This window comes from Salvelinus namaycush, unplaced genomic scaffold, assembly GCF_016432855.1.
Source record: "Salvelinus namaycush isolate Seneca unplaced genomic scaffold, SaNama_1.0 Scaffold368, whole genome shotgun sequence".
NCBI lineage: Eukaryota > Metazoa > Chordata > Actinopteri > Salmoniformes > Salmonidae > Salvelinus > Salvelinus namaycush.
In genome coordinates this window covers 196893-207767 of record NW_024060652.1, presented here as the reverse complement: position 1 = coordinate 207767, position 10875 = coordinate 196893, and the positions used below count along the sequence as shown (strand labels likewise).

Here is a 10875-nt window from a genome sequence, read left to right as displayed (position 1 = left end):
CTATACAGTACAGACATTATTTCTGAATACTACAGATGACTTAATATCTTATTCTAGTACAGTACTTCAAATATCACTGTGTTTTTCCCTTTACAGATATCATTATTTATTCATTTTATTCGTTTGGTTTGTTGTTACAGTTCTAATCAATTTTTAAGATTACATTTACATTACATTTAAGTCATTTAGCAGATGCTCTTATCCAGATCGACTTACAAATTGGAAAGTTCATACATATTCATCCTGGTCCCCCCGTGGGAATTGAACCCTCAACCCTGGCGTTGTAAGCACCATGCTCTAACAACTGAGCCACACAGGTCCACTGCCCGCTCCGTTAAGATCTCTATCTAACATCTTACTTTTACCTTTATTTATTTATTTTGTCTATACTTTCTTACCTCTTCTCTATATTCTTATTGTTTGATCCTATGGTCAATTTACTAGTGAGTCAAGCCTCCCCTGTTCTCCTTCTCTCTGTTCTTCAGGCTATTTTTAGACCGTAGCTTCTGTAGGCACAGAGTGACTGACGGCCTGTTTTTTCCTCTTCCTTTGTTACACCGTTCGTGAAATCTTAATGTGTCCTGAATTTCACTATTTATCACTATTTATTTTAACTAACCTAGATTCGTTTTTAACTTTATAGTACAATTTCAATTTATCGACGATTCTACTTTCTGTTTTGTTACCCACTGTTCTATCCGTATTTATACTATTCGGTTAACGCCTTTTTAAGTATTTTTATTTATTATTTGTTTTGACACCTTTTTTAGTATTCTACTATGGTCGCTTATTACTTTGTCACATCTGTGTTTTTATCCTTGATTTACAACTTATTTTACTTCGACGTTTCTTAATTCAGTTCCCTCTATCTAAGTAGTTAGAGGCACCCTTCCTCATCCTTCTACTCTGTCACAGGAAGGCTGCGCGCTCCCTCTTCTGGACGTTCTGCCTACACACATACCCATCCTTTCTTTCTTCCTAATGTTCTATCTCTACACAGATCTACTCATTTCTTACAACATTATCATTCATCCTTTTATGTTTCATCCGTTCATTCAATCCCTTTGTTTTTACCTCAAAACAACTCAGTCTTTCTTTATTGACTTAATTCACTTCCTCCTACATAAGCCTAGACTTCTAGGATTTCTACAATATGACGAGACTACTGTCTAATCGGATCAGCTTGTCTTCATATTCTATTCACCCCCCCAATACTGATCTTTACTTCTATTATTAGAGTAGTATTGTGGCGTGACCTACTGAATTACAAAACCCTGTTAGCTAGACAGAGCGGTTTTTTATTCGCAGGATTTCTTTTGCATTTGAACGCCGCACAATCGGGCAAACGTTTTTCCTACAACCTAATATTTATAAGCTACTTTTGCAGTTGAACGCCGCACAATCGGGCAAACGTTTTTCCTACAACCTAATATTTCACCCGTACAGTCCTCCTTTCAGAGCGTTAACCATGAAATATTTATTTAACTACTGATTTATGTTTTGACCGTATAAACTACTTTTGCAGTTGAACGCCGCACAATCGGGCAAACGTTTTTCCTGCGTCCTAAATATTCATCCGTTCAGTCCCCCGTTCTGGGGCGGTAGCCATGAAGTATTTATTTACTAAATATCCACCCACAGACTATTCTGCCGTAAATATCCCACCCAAGCAGACCTCTTCAAAAATGTTCCTTTTTTAAAGAGCGGTATCGTGGCTTCCTAACTACTTATTTATGCAGTTCTCTGTTATCTTTAGAGCCGTTATTCATAAGTAACCTGTCCAAGCATTCCTTCTACTAATTATTGAAGAGGTATCAAAGGATTTTCTACCTACATTATCTGTCCCTTATTATAGCCAGCCATCTCAGCCAGATTCGCAAACAACCGCATCATTTAAGCTACACATTCGAACGGTCTGATCAGAACGAGCGCATGCATGCCCACTCCGCTAAACACCTAACACAAGCAAAGTTCACAGCGCCTATACACTCAGTCTCTATACTACATGCGCATACATTTATATTTAATACAATTCCCCAAATTACACATACATGCAAATTCATTGAATTCAAAAGTTCTTTAGTATTTACTGGTTTCTTTTTAGGAAATTTGAAAGAGAGACTTACATGGCGCCCCTCTCGCTGAGACAGGATCTCTGAAGCAATCCATACAAACATTTCAACTATGTAAGAACAAGCTTACCTTTTTCATAGTTGTGGCCATAGTGTTTGCAAGATTGTCCAAAGAAACTATCTCCAGCCCTGAACGCCATTCCTCAGTCCCTGTCCCTCCTGGCTGGCTCGCCAAATATGTCGTGGAAAATCATCTCAGAAATATAACGCTTTATCAGAACTTGTGAAATCAAAACATGCTTTTATTACAATTGTATAGCCAACTGGAATGTCCCGCGGAACACACACCGCTTCCCAGCCCCGGTTCCAACATTTATACACAAATAGCATATGGGTCCACCCCATATGCAAATAAGCATACTTCCCCTAATTCTTCCTGCCATCATTATCTTTTTAGTTCAGGCTTCCTACTTGTTCACACCCAATAACGCCCATATCTGCTTTCAGTTCGATTATAATAGTGACCAGACCCATGCTTGTCTTAAAAATAATATATGTCCATCTATCCTATAGGCCTATGACTTAGCCCTGTAATTAACTCAATGCCTCAGCATGTTCTCTGGTATGTGTGTTTATTGGAATTGGCAGACTATGTGTCTCTTCTATCATTAGTATCCAGTTGCCTTAGGCATATTTCTCTGGTATGTGTGCTTATTGGAATTGTCAGACTATGTGTCTCTTCTATCATTAGTGTCCAGTTGCCTTAGGCATATTTCTCTGGTATGTGTGCTTTTAGTGGAATCAGCAGACTATGTGTCTCTTCTCTTCATGTGGTCTGCCACTTCAATGTTCAGCTGTCCTATGCCTCCACATGCCATCCATGTGTCTCATTTTACTCCTACACTAGGCCTCCTAACTACTTACAGAAAACATGCTTCTAATGAAGAGCTAGAAATATCCATAAAATACTGAAATATATAAGGTCATTTTGTCAAACTTGTGAGGATCTCCATGGTCATTAGTTGCTCATTCAAAAAAAGGTGCTGCTACTTCACTCAATCCGTTTCAAAAGTATCCCATCCTAACTGTTTTACATTCCCTGAGACCATTGGTGGAAAAAGTAACCAATTCATTCTTGAGTAAAAGTAAAGATACTTGAAAAGAAAATTAAGTGAAAGTCACCCAGTAATGTTACTTGAGTAAAAGTCTAAAAGTATTTGGTTATAAAAATGTACTAATGTATTAAAAGTAAACGTATAAATCATTTAAAATGTATTACATTAACCAGACAACACTATGCTTCAATTGCTCGTTCGGTGCAGCGGACTGCAGGGGTATAGTGCTGCCAGAGCACACCAGAGTTTCGCTCAGCCACTTCTCACAAATTTTGTGAAGTTAGATGACAGCTGAATCAATGTATTGGAAGATAACAATGATTCATTAGTATTCTATATAACATAATCAAATATAATAGCATAGTATAACTTTACTATTACCCTAAAAACACCACAATTTCATGAGATTTTAGGATGGTTAGTTATCATGCGGCCAAAACTCAACAGCGCGCGCCACTAGGCAGAAAGTGGTTAGATTGAAACAAAATACAGGTAGGCTTTATAGTTTTTAACACCATCTGCTCTAATTTGCTCACGAAACAGTAGTCCAAGAAGACCTAAATGCATATGTAAATGTTTTTATTCATTTAGGCAACATGAATAACTAACATGAATCATCCTGTCGTCCCTCATTTGGGTATTTTAAATATGCTCACCTTAGGCTTGTGTCTGCACGCTTTCCCTTAGCTGCGCCTGGTAAACCGGACACACGAAAGCAGCGCAATAAACATTGAACTCACTGTTGAATTCACCGATGCAAGCGCATCAGGCTGTAATTTCATAAAGTAGATGACGCAACTGTTGGCTCATTTATACTCGTTTGTGTGTCCTATTGTCTTTCAGTAGTAATTTATACCCAGCATTACATTTTCTGTAGACCTACAGCCAGTGTCCCGTTTTCAGTTCCAATATTACCCATTTAGGCTACAGTTCCCTTGACATGCCATAGGCCTATTTTAAGTCCCGTCTTAATCTAGAGTTGCCCTTGCCACTTTCTATGTTCTGAAGGGAGGTGGTGGCAGCCTTCTCAGCTACAAGACACCATCTCAACTGAAACTGATTCATATAGCGAACACAATCCCAACAGCAGCTACTTCGCCATCACCAGGGTCTGCATCATCCACAATACCTAACATGCCATCACCAGTCTGGGCTGTCAGTGGTTCAAAACAAGAACAGTAAATGGTCTCGTGGCTGAGTTGGCCTGTTATGTGGCCTGTTATGTGGGGTAGGCAAACTGAAAGACTTAAGTCAAGCTGCATGTCAAGGATGACGTCTTACCTGTCGCTCAGCCCCACAGAAGAGTACTCTGCCATGTCAGAAAACACATTGAGGCTGAATTTGTCATGCCCCGATCTGTTTCACCTGTCCTAGTGCTTGTCTCCACCCCCTTCCAGGTGTCGCCCATCTTCCCCATTATCACCTGGGTACTTATACTGGTGTTCTCTGTCTGTTGCCAGTTCGTCTTGTTTGTTAAGTCAACCAGCGGTTTTTCTCAGTGCCTGCGTTTCCCCCCAGTCTCTCTTTTTCTTGCTCTCCTGGTTTTGATCTTTGCTTGTCCTGACTCTCTGCCCGCCTGCCTGACCACTCTGCCTGACCCTGAGCCTGCCTGCCTGCCGTCCTGTGCCTTTGCCCCTACTCTGGATTTCTGACCTCTGCCTGACCTGACTCTGCTTGCCGTCCTGTGCATTTGCCACTATTGATTATCGACCTCGGCCTGTCGTTTGCCTGCCCCTGTTGCTGTAATTACCATTGTTACTTCAACATAGTCTGCATTTGGGTCTTACCTGAAACCTGATAGAATTAAAACGTCTGGTGGACCTTTATATCGTTGAGACAGTAGAGGGTCCAACACCATGGGTGTCACCAATCATCGCGATCCCCAGACCAAAAGACCCTGAGGCTGTACGGCAGGCCAATGAGGATCAAGCTGCCTGGGCCTCCCATCAGGCGAAAGCAGGATGACACTGCAAAGTGCTGACGCTGCAGCCAAACAGAAGATGAAAGAGCATGCCGACAAGACATACCATGCCATCCACACTGAAAGTGGGTGACACAGTTCTCTGTCCTCAAAGAAAGGAAGGGAAACTGCCAACTCCATTCAATCCAAGACCACACTAGGTGATAGCTGTCAAAGGACCTATGGTCACAGCAGCTCACAACAATCATGTCATTACCAGAAACTATTCACACTTCAAAGTCATGACTGCCTTGCACAAACCTCCCACTGGATATAGAATGGAGCAATACTGAGAGTGACATGGACTGGAGTGTAGGTGAGGAAGAACAAGCCCGTGCTCCTCAAACCCCCCTCCCCAGTCAGAAGATACCCTCTCAGCAAGAACTGGTCAAACAGCACACTTATTTGACTTTAAAAAGTAAACAGACTGGTTGTCAGTTACACCATTGAAAGACTAATACTGTAGTTTGTTTTATGCCCAAAGGAAAGGAGGGTTGTAATGTTCTTGATATTACCTGCCTGTTAGGTGTTTATGGTATTTACTTCAGGCATGGAGAAACAGGAATTTAGTTATACGAGTGAGAGTGTGGGAAGCACAAAAAAGATTCTTTATCCAAGTTCTATTAAAGAAGTTCTGCATAATAATCAATCTGGATTCATCCATCAGTTAAACATTATAGGTCCGTGGTTGTACACAGATATGAAACATGAATTCATGAGTGTCTAGTGGATGGACCATATGGTTGAAGAGAAAAGTGTAATTCATGAAAAAAGCATCTAATCAACCATGGCGTTATTTTAAATTAACTTTGCATCTCTTCCAACTATTGACTTTTACAACTGCCACCAGTTTGGGGCCAAAACATTAACAAAGACATATTAGTCAATTAAATAAGTGTTTAAAAATAAATATATTTCATACTGAAACCCTCATATGAATCACCAATGTTATTCACTAACACAATGGTTTGTATTTAGGATTATGTTTTACAGCTTTGTCGTTCATTTTCTTCAAACTTATTTACATGTGATAAGGCCACACCGAGGGCCAGAGATCATTACAAACGCCTGTTATGATCTGAAGTACCCCAAAAGGCCACTAAATGTCATATGATACAATTTCTAAAAAACATTGAAAGCTACCAAAATTCTAATAGTTTACTGCTAAACTTCGAAAGTCTCCATTAATATAATCTCCCCTACTGACTATATACAACTATTTTGAATGAAACTTGCTACTTCCATTAGTCTGTGGTTCTTAAGAGATCTTGATTCCTGTATAAATGTCACTCAACTACTCCACCAGAACAGTATTTTTTGACTGTACTTTTCTATAGGGATTCTGTTTGCCAATGGAGAGTCATAGAAAGAGATGAGACGCTTTGCCCTGACAAACCTTAGAGACTTTGGGATGGGCAAGAAAGGGAGTGAGGAGAAAATCTTAGAGGAAATCCCCTACCTGTTTGAAGTGTTGGAAAAACATGAGGGTAAGCGTTTGTAGTTCTGATATCAAAACAAGTCTAAGGGCACTATTCATTCATATGGTGGAAGTTCAGCATTGCAGCATGAATTAAATTTAAAGTCAATGTTCCCACGTTAGCACAAGCAGAGACTGCATTCATGGTAAACAATGCATGTGCAGGAGATGGGGGAGCTGGTGAGGGGACTGAAGGAGACTCAACCCTCAGATGTGTGGACGCTTTGTGGACTCGTTCCTTGTCCGAAAGCAGACCCTGGAGGTATGAAGACTTATTGTAGTTAAAAACATGTAATGTCTTGGAATTAATAACTAGGAGAGTCCGGTGGTAGCTGTTCTTGTTTACTGAAACATGACCTGTGTTAGTTTGTGTATGTAAGAAATCAGGCAAATGGAGTCTCACTATCAAGAAAACAACCTGGTATTTAGTGTTGCTAACCTGTTTGGTGCTGGTACTGACACCACCGGGACAACCCTGCGCTGGGGTCTGCTGCTAATGGCCAAGTTCCCCCATATACAGGGTAAGGATTGATATAAACACAGAGACTAAACATTAAAGCACTCATGGTGTTACAAGTTGTAAACATTGACAAATGGCCAACTTAAAACTAGATTAGGATGTGTGGGTTAATAAAGGTTAACTAAGGTTTATAACTTCCACTGTAGTAACTCCAACCCCTCCCTCCTATCTGTCTCAGACCGGGTCCAGGAGGAGATCAGCAGGGTTACAGGAAGTCGTCAGCCCTTGGTAGAGGACAAGAAGAACCTGCCCTACACTGATGCAGTGATCCATGAGACCCAGAGCCTGGCTAACATTGTACCCATGTCCATCCCTCACACCACCAGCCGGGATGTCACCTTCCAGGAATACTTAATCAAAAAGGTCAGATACCTGGCTGTCCAAATCAGATTTTTAAAATAATTTTGCCTGAAATTATTCCAATCCACTCCTTTTTGAGTGTGCACTTCATTTATTAAACAAAGTTTCATTACTTTTACTCTGAATATAAGTGTCCTATGCTTCACTCTCACTGCAGGGGATGTCTGTGATTCCTTTATTGATGTCCATCCTACAGGACAATAGCGAATGGGAGAGCCCCCACTCCTTTAACCCCTCCCACTTTCTGGATGAGCAGTGATGATTCGTCAACAGGGATGCCTTCATGGCCCTTTCTGCAGGTATATCAACTTCATCATTTAGCAAATAATTTCATTGCAAAAAGTAGAGAAATTGTGGTAGCTTCTTGGACAGACTTCATGCTATTTCCAATTTCTTTGGTCTCTCTCGCATGTCGGGGAGGGTCTGGGCAGGATGGAGCTCTTCCTCTTCACCTCCCTCCTGCCTTAGTTTCTCTCCTCCTCCTGGAGTAACAGAGGATGATCTGGACCTCACACCATTACTGGGGTTCACCCTCAATCCTTCACCTCACCAGCTGTGTGCTGTGGGCCGGGTCTGAGATGAGTCTGGACCAATGTACAGTATATTACACACTGCTTAGAACAACTTCTCTACTTTAGCCAAACAAAGGGCTATGCTGAATTTAAAAACAAAATGGTGTTGTGAATGATCTGTAAGTCACTTTGGAAAAAAGCATCTGCTAAATGACATTATTGTATACTGAAGAAATACCTTGCTAGGTACAGTAAATGTGTTTGTACTTTTTGCATCGCAACACCGGCGAGGAAGACGAATCAGATGTTTAAGTCAATTATAGAGAACAAAACATTTCCTACTAATATTTTTTAAATCCTAATAAATAAAATGTGAGTATCTTAAAGCGTGTATATTTGTGATAGTGGATTTTCCAGTAGTGATATCAGTGTAACAGGTTTGTCCAGTTAGGGTAAGGAGGACCAATAGAAGCACTCAACCTTTATTTATGTAGGGACCTTTAGACTGCATAAACATCCAAGACCTTTTACACAGAGACACAGAGACAGAGACTGGTGTTATCAGCTGTAAATGTTGTCAAAGGGCCAACCTGAAGCACAGGTTATTGAACCAAGCTAAAGATCATTCTCTCTCTTCCTGTGTTTGGTTTAGATGTGTTTGTTAACAATTAATGAATTAAAATAAAATGTATCTAGTATTGAACTGAACTGGTGCAACTGAATTCCTGGAAAAGCAAACTGAGCCAAGACTTAACACTAACAAAAACAAAATAGGAATGAAAAAAGATTACAATGGAATTTAAAATAAATAAAGTTGTTAAAATTTGCCTGGGCATCAGAGGCCCATGTTGTCCAAAGGTGGGGAGATGATAACTAATGTTTGGAAACTGTTGTCTGCCTCTGAGTAACTTGCCTGTCCAACCCAAATCTAAGAGCCTGTGTGTAGTTTGAATCAGAGCTATCTGTTGTCTTTGGTACACACTTATAGGGTGGTGTAGGAGGAACCCTGTGACATCAGAAACAAACATATCCTAGCTATTGCATAATCCCCCCCATCAGTTTGTTCCTCATTTGTATTTATTATGGATCCCCACTACTCTTCTAGGGGTCCAGCAAAATTAAGGCAGCAATTCTATTCAGTGTTTTTTTTTTTTAAAGTTAGGTTTAAATAAAGAGTGCATCATCTCTCCAGATAATAGGTATTGAAAAAGAGCGCCACCATGTGGTGGTTTCCAAAAGGGGTGCCGGTTTCGATTATAGGTGCAACTGTCCCGGTTAGAGAACGCTAATGACCAGTAGGAGACAGGGATACAATCCACACTTTATTACCACACTGAACAGACAGGGGCACACACACACAGCGACAGGAAGAGGACTGATGGAATGGTGAACTGTGGTTTTATGGTATTCAGCCACAAACACCACAATGATGTTAGAGAAAGTCCAGAGTGAAGAATAGTGTCCATGGGTGAGGTCCATAGGTGAGGCCCTCTGTTGATGCAGCCAGAAGGTTTATAAACCAGCTGTTGACTCCTGAAGCTGCAGAAAGAGACTGAGGAGCTCATAGACAGTGTTGGGGGTTCTCCTAGCGCAGGTGGGCACCTAATTGGCTGACCCCAGTCCTTTGACTTGTTCAGGAGAGTTAGACAAGGCAACCATAGCAACCTGTCCTAGAAACAGAGTTGTGAACGGATGGTTTACAACCAATAGGGGGAACGGAGCGTACTGCAGCAGGTAGAGAATCCCAAAGTTTGTCTCTTGTCCCAGGACCAGAGATGGTTTGAGTTATTATACATGATTTTACAGGTATAGTGATCATCATAAACCAATGGTCCCCGTTATCAGACCATACTATAATTTAGTCAAAGATCTGCAGGACATGTGCTGTTTAGGCTTGGCAATATTATTCTGTTTTTCAGACTGCCTAGCTCCTCCCCTGAGGCTGTCCACTTATCTATACAAGGTGAGGCTTCATGGACAGGCAGATGGACGAGCAGGAAGTTCTTACAGAGTTATTGTTTTGTGTGAACACAACTCGTCTCTCTTTTTAGCCCAGTGTAAGGTATAAGAGTTGAGTTTGAAGATGTCTCTTATAGAAGATCTTCTCCAGACATCGAGCATGGGGACTGCTGGGGGTTCTACTGTTTCTACTGGTCCTCTACCTCTTCTTCTCTGCTTCCATCTCTGAGGCCTGCTTGGTAACATGCTCCAGCTGAATCTCAAGTGGCTCTACCAGACTCTCTGTGGGGTGAGATCAATAAATCAAATGTTTGCTTGCTTGAACTGTTCAATTTCAAGGACCTCCTTTCTAGGTATTGACAGATTTACAGTATGTACACTCAGTCATTCATTTCTGGGAGGTAACACAATAAATCAAGTACTAAACTTGCCTGTCAAACATTGACCTCAGATGTTCATCCAGTCATATTTGATGAGGCATTTGGCTCTGAAATGAAAGGATTGTATCTGTCTCAATAAAGCTGTCCCTTCACATCATTTCATGTTCTACAGCTGTCCAAGAAATATGTCTCAGTGTTCACAGTTCCCCTTGGACCCAGAAAAGTGGTTGTTCTGGCCGGATATAAGCCGGTCAAGCAGGCACTGGTAAACTATGCAGAGCCGTTTGGGGACAGGGACATCACTCCTGTGCTCGGTGAACTAAACAAAGAGCACAGTAATGGCAGATAACTGGTGCACAAACCAACTACGTTGCACTTGACAATGGACCGTTAAACAGGCATAATTGGTGCTATACTGTGAACACCACCCTGAATATCTGACAAATATGTTATTCTCTCCTGACTAGGGTTGCAAAGCTACCTGTAAATTACCAAAGTTACCAGAATCTTCAGTAATTTT

General features: G+C 41.0%; 1 pseudogene; it reads left to right on the top strand.

The window, feature by feature from the left end:
- The first annotated feature begins 5148 nt into the window (after nucleotides 1-5148).
- LOC120040611 lies at nucleotides 5149-9137 on the top strand (annotated as a pseudogene).
- The last annotated feature ends 1738 nt before the right edge of the window (nucleotides 9138-10875 follow it).